The sequence below is a fragment of the Lissotriton vulgaris genome, chromosome 10, assembly GCF_964263255.1.
Source record: "Lissotriton vulgaris chromosome 10, aLisVul1.2, whole genome shotgun sequence".
NCBI classification, from domain to species: domain Eukaryota; kingdom Metazoa; phylum Chordata; class Amphibia; order Caudata; family Salamandridae; genus Lissotriton; species Lissotriton vulgaris.
This window is the reverse complement of record NC_141698.1, coordinates 272,791,656-272,808,809: the sequence shown is the minus strand read 5'-3', so window position 1 is coordinate 272,808,809 and position 17,154 is coordinate 272,791,656. Positions and strand designations below refer to the sequence as shown.

Genomic DNA, 17,154 nt, shown 5'->3' with positions numbered 1-17,154 from the left:
ATGCCAGACGGGTAGTAATTGTGAAAGACGCCCCAACAGGTTTTAAATGATTGGGGGGTGGGGGAGTGTAGGCAAATCACTGTTTGGTATTGGAGGGGGAGGTGTGTGTGTTGGAACCTCTACCTTTGCCATTGTTGCTTCTGTAGCCGCCTCTGAAGAAACCCTTGGATGCAGAGGGCTGATTGTTGCCCTTGTACGGTGTAGAGGCAGTGTCTGAGGAGGTATTCCTGGACACCCCACGATAGAAGGAGTGCCGAAAGGAACCCCGGACAGAAGGGGACTGTAGGGCTCCCATATATTTTTCCACGTCTGTGTCCTTTTTCATCTTTCTAAGGACGTGTCTACAACAGAACCAAAGAGGTGTTGTTTGTCAAACGGCGTGTTAAGAATAGAAGATTGAACTTCTGGTTTAAACCCAGAAATTCTTAACCGTGCATTCCTTCTTAGTAGTAAGCTGGTGTTGACGACTCTAGCCGCAGAGACAGCTGCATCTAACGCGCACCTAATAGAATTGCTAGAGATGAGCTTTCCCTCTTGCACTAGGTCTTGAGCTTTGGACTGATGATTATCAGGCAGAAATTGGAGCAATTGCTCCATTTCATCTCAATGCGCCCTATCATACCTGGCTAAAAGGTCTTGGGTTTTAGAAATGCACCAGAAATTTGCAGCTTGGGAGGCTACTCTTTTCCCAGAGGCGTCTTTCAACTTAGATTCTTTGTCCGGAAGTGGAGCATCTCCAGACCTTTGAGAATTGGCCCATTTAAGGGCATTTGAAACTACTAACGAATCTAGGGTAACTGGCCCTTGATGTAAACTGGATCTGATGGTGCAGAGTTATACTTTTGTCTATCCAGGGGGTGAGAATACGTGCCCGAACAGGACCCTTAAATATGTCATCCACATGTCTTAACATACCTTTGAGCATGGGGAGTGTGTGAGTGGATCTTTGGGAACTGCTAAGTATTTCATAAAGGAAATCCTCCTCTAGAGATTCTTTATGTAATTGAACCCTGTGATAATCCGCAGCTCTGTTGAATAGTTCTATGTAGCTTACATTGTCATCTGGTGGAGAAGGTTTAGTAGGGTAAGGATCTGGATCGTTACCTGTGGGAGAATCTTTGTAGTAATCTTTCCAGGGGTCTGCAGGTGCAGGATCATTGTCCCCATCATCCTGATCATCAGGTTCGTATGGTGGTGGTGAATTATTAGGGGTAATTAACAAGTGTTGTGTTTCCGGAGAAGGAGGTGATGGAGGAGGAGGAGAAGGGTTAGTACCCACATGTTTCTTCTTTAAAGGAATGTGATAGGCTTTCTCTGAGTCAGATTTGCGTTTGAGTGGCAATTTGGTCAGAATATGTCCAGTTTTCGCATTGTTTTGGTCCGGTTTTGGAGGTGAGACATCGGATCGGGGCTCCTTCGATGATATCGGAGCATCTTTATGTTTTGGCGCCAATATTTTCGGTGCCGGTGTCTTGGGGTCTGGGGATTTCTGTTCCTGAAGATGATTTTGGCGTCGAAGGAGGTGGGCCCGAGACGGGTATTGGCTTCGACCCTGAAGGTTTCGGCTCGGTGCCTCAGTGTGGACGACTCGACCCCGAGCCGAAAGGCTTTGACGTATGTTTTGGTGCCGAGCCCGAAGGCGGGGCCTTGGAAAAATGTTCTCGGTACCGACCATGGCCCGAATGTGGAGGTGGAACCAGAACCTTTTTCTTCAGCTGAGTTGGACTTTGGGCAAGGGAGGATCGGTACTCACAATACGCTGACCTTGCGGAATATCTTCATCCACATCGGAGCCGGACTCAAAGAACGAGACAGGGTCCTCTTGTTCTTCCTCGGCAGCTATTGCATAGCCAGTTTCTTGTTCGGAATCTTATCTGAAGAGATCCGGAATGGAGCCGATGCTCTGACTCTGCATGTCACAATGTCTAGCCCGACAGTCGCAGAGCATTTTATTTGAACGGAAAGATTTACACACGTCGCAGTCTTGTTCATTGTGCTCCGGATATAAGCACAGGTTGCACACTCGTGCTAGTCGGTGCACATGAACTTCACGTGGCACAGAGGGCAGAATTTGAATGGAGTCCATTCCATCAACTGAAACAGCCACAGGTTAGCCACCGCTTTGGGAGAATACTGCTGTAAAGTCTATGCAAAGCATGTGTTCTACAGCTCACATGCCTTGAAGGGATGTTAGTTACCCAGTAAGCATCTGTTCTTGGCATGTAGAGCTGTAGATTCACATGCGCCCACCCACTTCCCCAGGTACCTATATCTGTTGCAGTTGTCTCTAACTTTATATCCATACACATGGACATCTCTATTCTACTCTTACTAACTCAATTCTCACCCGCTGCGGAAAACAATCTAACAATTGAGTCGATGTTCATGCACACTGTCACCAAAGGAGGAGTCACCTACCTCGTGACTGGAAAGACTTCTTCGAAGAAAAACAACTTGCAAACATCCGTATCCCAACACTAGATGAGGAGTATGCAAACCATGTGATCTACAGCTCACATGACTCGAACATATAGTTCATTGTAAAGTGAGTTGATTCCTTGCCCGTTAATCCATGCATATGAATTGATAACAGATTGCTTAACTGACACTCGCAGATTTATTTTGAGATTTAGATGAAAGCTGGGTTTTGGCTGCTACTGCTGAGGTCTGTGGGCGGTTTACATAGTGCAGTTTCTGTTGTTCCATAATTTGCAACAGGATTACTAGTACCCAGGAAGTGTGTGTTACTAAGTGAGCTTTGCATCATGACAGGTGCAGGGAGTAGAAAATGTCAAGATCTTGAGTAAACTATGCAATTGCCTGGCTTCTGATTTATCCAAATCAGAAACGTGTCATCGGGTTAACAAAGGAGGATCAGTGGTTTTTGGATTTGCTATTTCATGAATTTCTCTTCCATGACAGCTGCAGAAGGATTTGCATATTGTTGTGCCATTCTCGTGCCCGTTGCAGTGCCTATTCACTGTAAGAAGTGTCTGCCTTTGAAAGATTTGTTGTTATGTGTATGACTCATGGGCAAGCTGAATCCTTTCTGGAATTCCTACTCAGTATGTCATCTGGTGTTTGTTTTGTGGGCAGGCTGTTATATAATCTTCTTTGGGTTAATATTAGAAATGTGCACAAGTAAATTTCTTGTAAGGGGAAGGTAGTAACTAGGGATTTTTATACCCTTTAAAGTTTACGAGTGTGAGAGAGCGTAAACTGAATAAATTGTATGAGTACATTAGAATCACATATAGTAGGCATAAGTCATAAAGAGAAATGCTATGAGTGCCGAGAATATATTCACCTATATTCGAATTGTGTAGTTAACTTAGAGAGTCCATATAGAAGTGGAACTAATGCAGAAATGAGTATAAAATGTATAACCTTATTAGACGTGATTAATCATGGTCCATGTTAAATGTAGCTGCTAATGGGAAAATGTCGTGCTGCAAGCACAGAAGGGAACAGGCCTCATGGCCATGCCAGAAAGAATTAGAATGGTACACATTTCATTTACATGGACGGCACTAATGTTATAATCATATTGTTTATTCGTTAGATTTATATTCCATAGATGTGTTTCCTTCCATAGATGTGAGTTCTTTTTATTAATCCAGAAATGATGCTAACATGTTATTTTAGTTAACTGCTGCGAGAAGGGTTGTAGGCCTAAAAGTTCTAATCTGCACGTACTGGCACAGGCCGACTTGTGTCTAGAAATTGTTGCAAACTTCTGTTAGAAGTCTATGAGAATGGGGATCCAGCTACGGATGTCTGTCTGCAAATGTGAGGGGGTTCAAATTAATAATTGGATGAATAGAGAGTTGTTCAGGAGTTCGGTGCAGACACGTAGGAGGGTTCAGGAATGTTTGGGGGTATCGGCGGGCCGGAGACGAGTCTGAGAAGCAAGGTCAACTCTAACGCACGAGGCCCAAACGAAGAAGATCATGGAAAAAGCCAGAAGAAGACATCACGTGAAGGGGCGTCTCTCGAGGGGCGTCTCAGAATGTTATTGTTTTGTATTAGGGACAGCACCCCTGGGTGGAGTTAGAGCAGATGCCTGAGGACCCTTCAGAGAGCGGATGGGTAGGCAGAGAGGGGTCATGACTGGCGGATATATAGGTTTTCACTTAGAGACTAAGGGCCCGATGTAGGTAAACTCCACTTTACCACTTCTGAAATACCGAATCATACCGATTCGGTATTTCAGAAGTGGTAAATTGGAGGGGGGGAAATGTAGGTAATCCAGATGTTTTGATTACTGATTCGGTAAAAATCGGTATTTACCGATTCGGTAAATACCGAATCGGTAATGCCCATTGCTTCCTATGGGCTTTGAAGCCCATAGGAATCAATGGGCATTACCGATTCGGTATTTACCGAATCGGTAAATACCGAATCCATCAAGGGTGCAGGGGGTGTCACTTTGACACCCTCTGGCACCCCCAATACTGGCGTGGGTGCCATGTGGCAGGCATACATGCCCTAAGGGCAGTATGCCTGTCACATGGCATAGGTGTGCATGCACACATGTGCATGCACACCTGGATTCGGTATTTTAACACCCAATTAGATTGGGTGTTAAAATACCGAATCTGAAGGGCCTGTGGGACTGAAAGTAGTCCCACCTACATCCCGATTTTTAAAACTCGGTAAACTTACCGATTCGGTATTTTTCAAATTCGGTAATTTTACCGAATTGGTAAAATACCGAATCGGACAAAAAAAGGTCCCCTACATCTCAAAAGGCCAAATACCGGTCGGAAACGGCCGAATTCGGCCGTTTCCGACCGGTATTGGCCACCTACATCGGGCCCTAAGAGTGGGTGATCTTCTCAGGAAGTCATTCACAACTGACACCTTTTGGTAGGTTGGGATCTTGTTAAGTAGGGATACCATCCAGATCAGGGTAGGGACAGCCTAACCTGTACCTTTTTCTCCTGCTGTAAATGTCAGGGAGATCACAATTTGTGTCTATGCTTGCAGCCCTTTTAATTCTAGAACTAGTGTTAGTGGTATTCTTTGCTCGTCTGAGGGCTTTCAGAGAGCACATGTATGTAGTTGTACCCGTATATCTTTTGAATCTCATCTTGAGATGTCTGTATCTGCAACTTACCTTAACCTTATAATAAACCTTTGAAACTTAGAAGTAGTCTGTGGTTCTTCCGAGTCAAGCCCATTATTGATTGAACTAACCTGGTATTAGATGCACCTTCTTTCCTCAATGACAGGCAATAAAGGTTCAGTCGACCAGAATCGGGGTTTAGATCAAGAGTGATAAGATATTGATCAAATCTCGAGCCCCCGCAGTTGGTAGCTATAGAGGATGGTTGCCTTCTTGAGGACGGTGACCTAGGCCAGGTTAGCTTACCCCAAGGCCCCTAGAGATCGATGATCGGAAGAACCGCCCGCCGAAGAGGATCCGGATGACGTGAGACAAGAAAAGCAGCAGTATCGGTCGAGAGTGAGTATAAAGGGTCATGCGTGTTAGATTGCGGTGTTTCTGTGTTGTATCTATGTTGTAATGTCTGGCGGAGTTGAATGCCTGTAGAGTGATTGTGAGACAGGTTGTGAGCGCGCGCAACCGGTGCAAATCTTAAGTTCAAAGAGAGCTTAAGTGGTTCGGGTGTATCGGACATCCAGAGTAATTGTCAACCAGTGTGAAGGGGGTCATGAGGTACCATTGATCGCCCGCAGGACCGTGATAGGGGGAACGAAAGAGTGAGTGCGTGAGTAACGGACGCTGGTCGGAAGTTACTGTGTGTAAGCAACCTATCGGAGAGACGGAAGACATTTCGTCAGTTGTGGTGACAATGACAGATAGACTGTGGACGTACAGTCAAGAGAAGTGACGGCTTGGTCGGAAGTAGTCATTTTTCAGTGTATGAATGGGACGCATGCATGACCGGGAGACGAGCTGAGAAAGGAGGGGTGCTGCTGCGAAGCGGAGACTAGTGACGTCAGAAAGTGCCGCGCTGAGATTGGCCGACCGGAGCAAGACCGCGCTGTGATAGGCCAGCTAGCAAAACCGCGCTAGGATTGGTAGATTGTCATCAGGAAGTAAACAGAATAGCGAGGTTGAAAATCGTACGTTTAATCATGAAATGTTTTAAATGGTTAAGAGCGGCATTTAAGAGAGAGAGGCGGAGATCTTATGATGGGGAAGAAGCCCCGCCGGAGGGTACGCCGGCTTATTATATGGCGGCAAATGTTGGGCTGCATACGATCATGTGGATTTCAGAGTGGAGTAAGATTACAGAAGGAAATGAGGAACTGACGTTTCCAAAATACGGGACGTTCAGATTAGAGGTACTACACAGATTAAAAGCGGTCATGACCTCAATGAGACCTATGCCTAGACCGACACAGTTTGAAGCTCTCAATGCATGGATTAGGGCAGCGCACGAGAGAAACCTGAATAGACGCCAAGAAAGGGTGAAACGATCGGTAAGAGCAGTACAGGATGCCAAATGGGACGCGGATGCTAAAAGATGGAGAGTGCATAACATTGAAGTAAACAAACTGTACCCAGTATTAGAGGTGACTCCAAACAAGAGCCCATGTGAGGAGGATGATGAGAGTGAGACAGATGACAGCCTGATAAATAGGTTACTAACAGATAGGCCACCCCCGTACAATAAAGAGACAGGGAATGTCGAGCCATGCAGAGAAGGGGGGCCTGAGAAAGGGGAATATGGACCACTTCCCATTACAGATTGGGATCCCACTGCAAGTAAAGAATTGTGTCAACCTAATCCGGTGCAGCAGGTAGTCGGAAGGTTTGTGGTACAAAGGGCCCCAGAAACGGAGTGTGCCACATCCTACGCACTGCCAGATGCCCTGCAAGTACCTGTTACTATAGGCCCTATAGTATCGATTTATGACCCAGCAAGAGCCAGAGGGGAGGAACAGGTACGGGTGGACAGGGAGAGAGCAGAAATGGCAAGAAGGAATGATACAAACAATTCCCAAAGTCAGTTGCCAAGACCAAGAGATTGGAGCACCCCAGTACATACAACAGTAGATCCAACGAGAGATCCGGAGGGGCCTAGATGGCCGACGGATCTAAGGGGATCAGGACGGAAATCCTTCCAGGAGCTAAACGACTACATGAAGAAATGGGATGAGGCAGTAGAGGCTCACAAGAGCATCCTAGCAGCGGAAGCTGGAAGGGAAGGCCAGGATAGCAGGACCCGGACTCACTGCGGAGCTGATGAAAGTCGTCCGGAGTGGGACGGGAAGGGACAGGACAGTAGCAGAGACCCTTGTCCTACCAGAAGCCCTGAGTGTGGGGGGGTGTCTCGCCGGATTCACAGCGAAGGGGATAGGAGAACGCAGGAGTATAGAAACAGCTTTAAGTGCACTCACCATGCGTCTGACAATAATGGACAGAATGGGAGTTGCGAGAGGCCTCGCCATGACCCCTGTGATTACGGACATGAGCGCAGTCCGGGAGATATGGAGAACCGAGAAGGATCTTACCAGATACTGAGTGACACTAGACAGAGAGAGAATGGCGACCGGAGGGAAAATAGCAGGGAATCCTGCCGTGGAGCGAGAGAAGATAGAGAGAGTGGACAAAATAAGATTGGGGGTAACAGGCCCGTGTTCCATCACCTTCCAAGACAGGATGGCCGAGCATGGGACCTAGAGAGATGGGAAGAAGGGAGAACTCTCCTTAACTCTCCTGAGCCCAAGCGTAGGACTCGGAGTTGGGATGGTAGAGAGATCAGTGAAACCCCTTCGAAAGACATATTGCGAGCTGAGATAAAAGCCAAGAGACTGGATGTTGCTAGCTTAAAGTCAGATCTAGATGACATGGTGGATGGTACACTACCTCTAGAAAGAATGGAAATGTATGAGCAGGATGAAATACTGTTCATGGCAAAGGACATCACTCGAAAGGCGAGAACAATCCATGAGAAATTAGTTGAACTAGCAGGCAAATATATGGTGGACCTGTCGAGGACCAAAGCATTACAGGGTAACCATAGACTGCATTATTCAGATCGAGACTTAGATGAGAGAAGGACAATAGGATTGAAAACACACATAAGGGAACTGATCACTGGAATAAGGACGTGGAGGGCACTGGATAAATGGGAAGAAAGGTGGTCCAAGAAAGGGACAGTAAGGAGAAGCATGCTTGGTATGACACCAGAGGGAGGACTACAGAGAGTAGAGGCATACCCTTTGCGTGAGGTTGCAAACGGGAACTATGTGCATGTGCCATGGAGTAGGGGGGACTTAGCGGCCTTTACCAACTCCTTCCCTAAATTGAGGGAGAACCCAGTCGAGTGGTACAAGCAAGTGGAGAGGTTTGTAAAAATCTCCAAAGTACTGTGGATAGATCTGAACACACTGTTCGACATTGTGGTGCCAGGAGACTTGTGGACAGCATGCAAAGTTAGTGCTGAGTGGCCCACAACAGAACCAGAGAGAGATGCACGCACTAATGGGCCGTCCGGGACAGTAATGGCCAAATACGAGAGAGTGATGACTTGGCTGAAAGAAAAGGTGCCAATGCAGGACATAGATTGGGTCAAAATAGATCGAACTAGACAGGAACCCAAAGAGACAGTTCATGAATATTATGAGAGATTGCTGAAAGCGTTCAAGCAGTACAGCGGGTTGGACGTAATGGATCCTAAAGACATAGGGCAGTTTGTGTCTAAATTTGTTTTGGGCTTAAGACCAGACATTAGTTTAATGATTCAGCAACACTTGATTTGTTGGCAAAATAAACCTTTGGATGAAATTCTGAGATATGCTAGGTACTGTTGTGATGAGATAGATTCTAAAGCAAAGAAGCTAAAAGAAAAATTGATGGTGGTACAGATGCAGTCAGCGAAGGGGGGACCACAGCAACAGCAACAGGGAACTGGGACCGGGGGCAGGAAACAGAACAATCAGAACAAAGGTGGCGAGGAGAACGCCAACTTTAGACCAAGGGTAGACATAGCGGCATTGAAAAAGACGACTAGGGGCCACCAGTGTAACGAGGTGGGGCATTGGAAACGCGAGTGTCCCTACAACGTGGAAATAGGAGAGCAAGAAGTGGAGGAGGAAGAAGTCCAAAGTACACCAGGAAGAGGGGTAACGCCATATCAGGGAAAGGTGCTCAAAGGGGGGACTCCACCTCCACGAGCCCAGTTCCCTCAGCCACCCAGAATAGGGACAACGGGAAAGACCTATAGACAGATGCCTCTTTTTGTAGGAGGAGAAGAGTGCTATTACGTAGACCCTCTAACTGGACAGAGAGTGGGGAGAGAAGACTGTACCCTCGGGGCAGCCTTAGAAGTGGACCAAAGGGGACCCTATGTTGAGGCAGAAGTGGCAGGGTGCCCCACGACATTCCTGGTGGACACAGGAGCCACCCGTTCCACGATAAGATCAGCCGCAGTCCCAGGCTTGCCCATGTCTGGAGAGACCATACAAGTGGTGGGGGTCGCAAACAGGAGAATAACCAGCCAATTGACAGAACCAGTGCAGGTGAAAATAGGGAAATACAGCGATGAGCATCAGTTGTGGTTTGCGATTCTAGTCCTGTATGTCTATTAGGAAGAGATCTTTTGTGTAAATTGAATTGTACAATATATTGCACCCCGCAAGGAGTGGAGGTATTGACTAATGATGATGACGCTGACTTCAAAGTCGCAAATTCGAGAATATGTGTGGAACTGTATCCCACCTTGACAGTGGATGAGCTCCATGGGACCTAAGGGAGACTGTGGCCCCGGAAGTGTGGGATTTCACTGGGGAGGAAATCGGGCTAGTCAAAGGAGTGGAACCAGTGAAAATCATAGTAAAACCGCATGCTGAGTTTCCAAGAACACCCCAGTACAAATTGACTCCAGAAACGATTGCAGGTATAAAGCCCGTGATCGAGTCCATGATCAAGCAGGGAATACTGAAGGAAATCGTGGGTAGTCCATGTAACTCTCCGATTATGGGTTTGCAGAAACCAAACGGAAAATTCAGGATAGTGCAGGACCTTCGAAAGATTAATAACATAGTCGTTTCATGTTGTCCAGTGGTACCGAATCCATCAGTGATATTGTTTCAGATACCGTTCCAAGCTGAATGGTTTACCGTGATAGACCTGTGCCAGGCTTTCTTTTCAATCCCATTGGACGAGGATAGCCATTTCCTTTTCGCTTTTAAGCTGGAAAATCGCGTATTAACATGGTGTCGTATCCCCCAGGGGTATACAGAGAGCCCATCGATCTTTAACCAGCTGTTGAAGAAAAATCTTGAAAGTCTAGTGCTGCCCCAAAAGTCAGTTTTGGTTCAGTACATAGACGACCTACTTGTGGCGTCAGAAACTGAAGAGGCTTGCAAGGAGGACTCCATTGCCTTGCTAAATCACCTAGCTGCAAATGGGCACAAGGTGTCCCCGGGAAAATTGCAGTACTGCCTGACAGAAGTGCAGTACTTGGGGCACAGGATTGAGAAAGGCAAACGAAAAGTGTCACCAGACAGGATAGAGGCGATCATGAAGATGAATGCGCCTAAAACGCAGAGAGAGGTCAGGATGTTCCTAGGAATGGTGGGGTATTGCCGACAGTGGATAGCCAACTTTTCACTGAAAGCAAAACCCTTGCAAAAACTGACGCACAAGGAGGTGAGTGATCCGGTACCATGGGACAAGGACTGTTTGATGGCGTTCCTGCAGCTGAGAGAGGACCTGTGTCGTGCTCCTGCTCTGGGAATGCCTGATTACGATAAAATATTCTTGCTTTACTGTTGTGAAAGAGAGGGTTGTGCGTTGTCTGTGTTGGTCCAAATTCATGGGAATGCCCGTAGACCAGTTGCCTATTTCTCGGCTACTTTAGACCCAGTAGCCGCAGCGTTGCCCGGATGTCTCAAATCCGTTGCTGCAACAGGTGTCAGTATCGAGCGCTGTGAGAACATCGTGATGGGGCACCCGTTAGAGGTGTATGTGCCCCATTCTGTTGAACTGTTGATGACCAGGACCAAAACACAGCATCTGACCAATAGCAGGCTCACGCGTCATTCTTGCTGCAGAGAACGTGACCCTCAAGAGATGCTCTGTTTTGAACCCTGCTACCTTGATGCCACTTCCAAGTGATATCGATGATGATATATGTACAGACCATGACTGCCTTGATGTGACTGAACTATGCACCAAACCGAGACCCGACATCGTTGATGAGCCACTGACTGACCCCGATGAAGTTTTCTTTGTCGATGGCTCATGTGTAAGAGACGATGTTGGGCAGTTGAGAGCAGCTTACGCTGTATGTACAATAATGGGAGTTGTGGAAGCCGGATGCCTGGAAGGAGTACACTCCGCTCAGGTAGCTGAAATTGTTGCATTGACGCGTGCCTGCCTGGCAAGCAAACAAATTCGAGTCACCATATACACCGATAGCCAATACGGTTACGGGGTAGTTCATGATTACGGGCAGTTATGGTCTCAAAGGGGGTACATGACCTCTTCAGGCTCTCCCATTAGGAATGGAGAGTTTGTACGTCTGTTGTTGGAGGCTTTGCAATGTCCGGCATCCATTGCCGTTGTAAAATGTACCGCGCATACCAAAAATATGGACTTCGTGTCACAAGGCAATAGATATGCCGACGAAGTCGCGAGATACTGTGCAGAACAAGGGTACTCTTTCACGGAGGTGGAAGTGGGTGGAATACATGTCAGAACTGAATTAGCCATGATTTTGGAAACTGTAGACTCTTGGGATGATTTAAAATGTATGCAAGAAAATGCACCAGACTTCGAGAAGCAAACATGGGAAACTGCAGGATGTGTGCTAGGTGAGGCTCATTTCTGGGTGTCAGCAGATGGAAGAGCAGTATTACCCAATGAGATGGTGAGCCCAATGGCCAGACTGATTCACGGTTCAGTACATCTAGGAAGAGATGCTATGCTGAGAGTATTCAGGCAGACCTGGTATAATCCGAAATTCAGAGTAGCAGCAGAAGCAGTGTGCCAGCGTTGTGTGACCTGTCAGCAGCTGAACATAGGGAAAAGAACACCAGTCGCACTGAGTCACATAGGGAGGTCAGGAGGTCCATTCAATCGGATGCAAATCGATTTTATAGAAATGCCAAGGTGCAACCGCCTTCGTTATGTTCTGGTGGTTGTTTGCATATTTTCCCGATGGGTCGAGGCATACCCTACACGAAGGTGTGACACCCTCACAGTAGCCAAACTATTGCTTAGGGAACTCATACCTAGGTTCGGGGTACCGGCCTCTTTGGAATCAGATAGGGGAACGCATTTCAACAGCGAGCTTGTGAAGATGATTTGTGCGGCCCTAAACATTGACCAGAAGTTGCATTGCAGCTATCGACCAGAAGCTTCAGGAATTGTGGAGCAAATAAACTGTACAATAAAATCCAGGATTGCAAAAATGTGCTCATCAACGTCCCTGAGTTGGCCTGATGCGCTGCCATTAGTCCTTATGAGCATTCGTAGTACCCCAGACAGGAGAACGGGATTATCACCGCACGAGGTGTTAATGGGGAGAGCAATGCGATTGCCGTCTGTGCCAACGGCTGCACTGTTAAACATCACAGATGATATGATCCTGGACTATTGTAAGGGGCTGTCTGACGCCATTCATTCTGTGTCCCTTCAGGTGCAGGCTGCCGAGGTTCCATCGTGCCAGGACCCGTGTCATGACCTGTATCCTGGGGACTGGGTCCTGGTGAAAAAACACGTGAGAAGAAGCTGCCTAGATGTTCGTTGGCGTGGGCCCTTCCAGATCATCCTGATCACGAACACTGCAGTGAAGGTGGGAGGCCTGCCCAACTGGATCCACGCGTCGCATACGCGGAGGGTTCCAGCACCTCTGGAAGAAACAGCTCCTCTCTCGGATGTAAGTCCAGCAGCGGACAGAGAAGCCATAGAGGGGGCCAGTCAAGCTGTAGAGGTGCAAGAAGGAGCTGGAAGTGTGTCTGACCAGGCTGAGGACGGTCAGTACAACAGTGAAACGGACGACGCTACAGAAGGAGGAAGTAGCTGTGAGTACGAGTCGGACTCCGACCCAGCCGACAGAGAGCGAGAGCCAAGCCGAAGGACAAGGAGCAGAAGGGTAAGGCGTGGAGAAGCCAGTTGGCCGCAAAGAAGGAGTTCAAGCCTGAGGTCAACGCCAGAGAGAACCCTTGCTCCAATATCGGAAGACTCAGACCAGGAAGAAGGTGCTCAGGGCGCTGCAGCACCAGATCTGAGAAGATCAAGGAGAGTACGTGTGCCTAACAGAAGATACGCCACCCCTGAGTGGACATATCTGGCGACAGATGTCTTGGGAACGAGCGACAGGGAGGATCAGGGCGGTGCTGGTGTCCTGCTCTGAACCCATCATCAAGGTGGAAGTAAAGCTGTTAGTGCCCGGAGTCGAAACAGAAGGGACACTAACTTTCACACTCCCCAGCCCTCCCCGCTTAAGCAAGTTAAAGCACATGTTTTTCACTGAATTGCAATTCCCCGACTTTGGAACCAAGGTAACAGACCATGAGGAGCACATCCTTCGTTTGGAAATATTGAACTATGCTATTCAAGCCGCAGGCCCAGGCCTCATCGTAGATGCTTAAAAGACTTTGTAAATAAGCGAGAAGAAAAAGAAGATTACCTAGCGCCCAGGAAGCAGAGAAACTTAGGGACCTTTCCTATGAGTAGACGGAGAAGGGCTAGGGATGTCTGTGTAAAAAGCTCAAAAGACTTTGCAAAAGAGGATTGCCAGTTTCCAAAGGTGTGGTTCTAAAGACTGAAAGATTAAAAGAGACTGTAAAGGAACGGAAAGAAAAGAACTTTGTGTTAAAGATAAGAAAAGAATCATACCGTCTGAAGAAATGGAGACCGGCACCCCGAACAGAAGGGCCAAATGTATAATAGGCACACTAATAGTAGGAGTGATTTTTCTTATAGCCTTAGTAGTAACCGTATCGTATGTTATGGGACATGAGAGTGAGGCAAAGGTAACGGATGACAAGGCCGTAGTGACACCAAACCCCACTATTGCTAGTAAGAAGGGGGAAAACGTACAGGAGAAAGCGTTATTAGCAGCAGAAATCCGTAGGTTACACATGGATGAGTCCCAAGGCGACTATAGGTCAAATGCTTATGCTAAACTTTTGTATGAATACGTGGATGCCATGGAGGTCAAAGACTGCTATGTTTGCATGCAGTTGCCGGCGTCTGTAGATGAAGGCATTAGATATCATCACCTCCCGCTGACATATGGCATTACATGTAGCTTATTGCTTAGTATATTTTATGGGAGAGATAGTTTTGAATACTATTTCTCCAATTATGATTCTGTGTTACCGGAAGTCCCAAATTACAAGCAGATGAATAAATGGGACTACTGGAAGAGTGAAGACAGATTGGCCAAGTTCTTCATTCCGTGGATTACTTTAGATACTTCACATGCCCGAAGAAATAACCTGACATGCAAGGTGTCAGAGGTCGAGAAGAAGTTTATAGGGCAGGTGGATGATCGATATAGGAGGCAAAAGATCCTGAAGAAATCAGGACAGGGGAAAACAGATTGGACCGAAGAAGAGAAGGCACACAAGAGAAAAGGTAGTAGTGGTCCAATAGCTTTAGATAAAACGCAAAGAGGGAAGTTATGTCTTCATAGAGCCAAAACGTATTACGAAAATGTATTCGTAGGAGAAGTCAGTTGTGAACATGCTTTCAATTTAGAATATTACACAAAAGATTTCCTGAAAGGAATGCAAGTGATTCCAAATGTATATTTTGTGTGTGGGAGAAATGCCTACGTGAGACTACCTGACAACTGGTATGGATCATGTTACTTGGCAATTGTCTTCCCCAAAATATACCATGCCCAAGACTTAGAGATCATAGAGGGCAAAGCTTTGGCGAGAGGAAGAAGAGACCTAAGAGATGCAGAAATGGTTGGAGATGTATTTGGAGCTGCATTTCCTCTTTTAGGACTAATCCTTAATGATGTCAAAATTAGGAGACTGGCTACAGTCGTGGACAGGTTGTCTGCCAGCACTGCTAGGTCCTTAATGCTGGTGGAAGGAGAGATGCAATCGATAAGGGCCATGGTGCTCCAGAACCGTCTTGCATTAGACGTCCTGCTAGCAAAAGAGGGCGGAGTCTGTAAGGCTTTGAAGGTCCAGGAATGTTGCACTTACATTCCAGATAATTCAAAACCTCTTGAAAAGGTCATTATGAATATAACTAATATTCACAAAGAGATCGAAGACCTATCAAAAGAAAATGTTTGGGAAAAAGTGGGTCATGGAATGGGTGAAGTTGGAGGTTGGTTCGCCAACATAGGAAGGAGTTTTGTTTGGTACATACTGAAACCTATCATCATATTAGTGATCTGCGTGATCATGTTGTGGGGATTGGTGAGGTTGTATCAATGGTACAGATCAAATAGGTTGGAAAGATCCAGGAGAGAGCAGCTACAGAGATTGGCTGCTATACAAGACAATCAGTACAGGAGCTTGAGGGCTCTAGAAACGCAGAAACGAGGAGCATTAGCGATTACTTCAGTTTAAGTGTTGGTGATGACCCCGAGAGGTCATCAAAGGGGGGAACTGAGAGAGCGTAAACTGAATAAATTGTATGAGTACATTAGAATCACATATAGTAGGCATAAGTCATAAAGAGAAATGCTATGAGTGCCGAGAATATATTCACCTATATTCGAATTGTGTAGTTAACTTAGAGAGTCCATATAGAAGTGGAACTAATGCAGAAATGAGTATAAAATGTATAACCTTATTAGACGTGATTAATCATGGTCCATGTTAAATGTAGCTGCTAATGGGAAAATGTCGTGCTGCAAGCACAGAAGGGAACAGGCCTCATGGCCATGCCAGAAAGAATTAGAATGGTACACATTTCATTTACATGGACGGCACTAATGTTATAATCATATTGTTTATTCGTTAGATTTATATTCCATAGATGTGTTTCCTTCCATAGATGTGAGTTCTTTTTATTAATCCAGAAATGATGCTAACATGTTATTTTAGTTAACTGCTGCGAGAAGGGTTGTAGGCCTAAAAGTTCTAATCTGCACGTACTGGCACAGGCCGACTTGTGTCTAGAAATTGTTGCAAACTTCTGTTAGAAGTCTATGAGAATGGGGATCCAGCTACGGATGTCTGTCTGCAAATGTGAGGGGGTTCAAATTAATAATTGGATGAATAGAGAGTTGTTCAGGAGTTCGGTGCAGACACGTAGGAGGGTTCAGGAATGTTTGGGGGTATCGGCGGGCCGGAGACGAGTCTGAGAAGCAAGGTCAACTCTAACGCACGAGGCCCAAACGAAGAAGATCATGGAAAAAGCCAGAAGAAGACATCACGTGAAGGGGCGTCTCTCGAGGGGCGTCTCAGAATGTTATTGTTTTGTATTAGGGACAGCACCCCTGGGTGGAGTTAGAGCAGATGCCTGAGGACCCTTCAGAGAGCGGATGGGTAGGCAGAGAGGGGTCATGACTGGCGGATATATAGGTTTTCACTTAGAGACTAAGAGTGGGTGATCTTCTCAGGAAGTCATTCACAACTGACACCTTTTGGTAGGTTGGGATCTTGTTAAGTAGGGATACCATCCAGATCAGGGTAGGGACAGCCTAACCTGTACCTTTTTCTCCTGCTGTAAATGTCAGGGAGATCACAATTTGTGTCTATGCTTGCAGCCCTTTTAATTCTAGAACTAGTGTTAGTGGTATTCTTTGCTCGTCTGAGGGCTTTCAGAGAGCACATGTATGTAGTTGTACCCGTATATCTTTTGAATCTCATCTTGAGATGTCTGTATCTGCAACTTACCTTAACCTTATAATAAACCTTTGAAACTTAGAAGTAGTCTGTGGTTCTTCCGAGTCAAGCCCATTATTGATTGAACTAACCTGGTATTAGATGCACCTTCTTTCCTCAATGACAGGCAATAAAGGTTCAGTCGACCAGAATCGGGGTTTAGATCAAGAGTGATAAGATATTGATCAAATCTCGAGCCCCCGCAAGTGCTCGGGATGAACTAGTCTGTAGATGAAATCCCCCAGTTTACATGTCATTCAATGAAACACATGACATTTTCATTCACCTTGTTGTTTTCAGAGGTAGGTTCATGACCAGGAAGGAGGGATTTTAGGAAGCTCGCAGAATGTGGCAGGAATTGGGTTATCT

The 17,154-nt window shown here is 46.4% G+C and overlaps 1 protein-coding gene across 7 annotated transcripts in view; it reads right to left on the bottom strand.

Moving 5' to 3' along the window:
- Window positions 1-17,154, bottom strand: part of NBEAL2 (neurobeachin like 2) — a 750,879-nt gene that overhangs the window by 394,059 nt on the left and 339,666 nt on the right. The window lies entirely within an intron of this gene.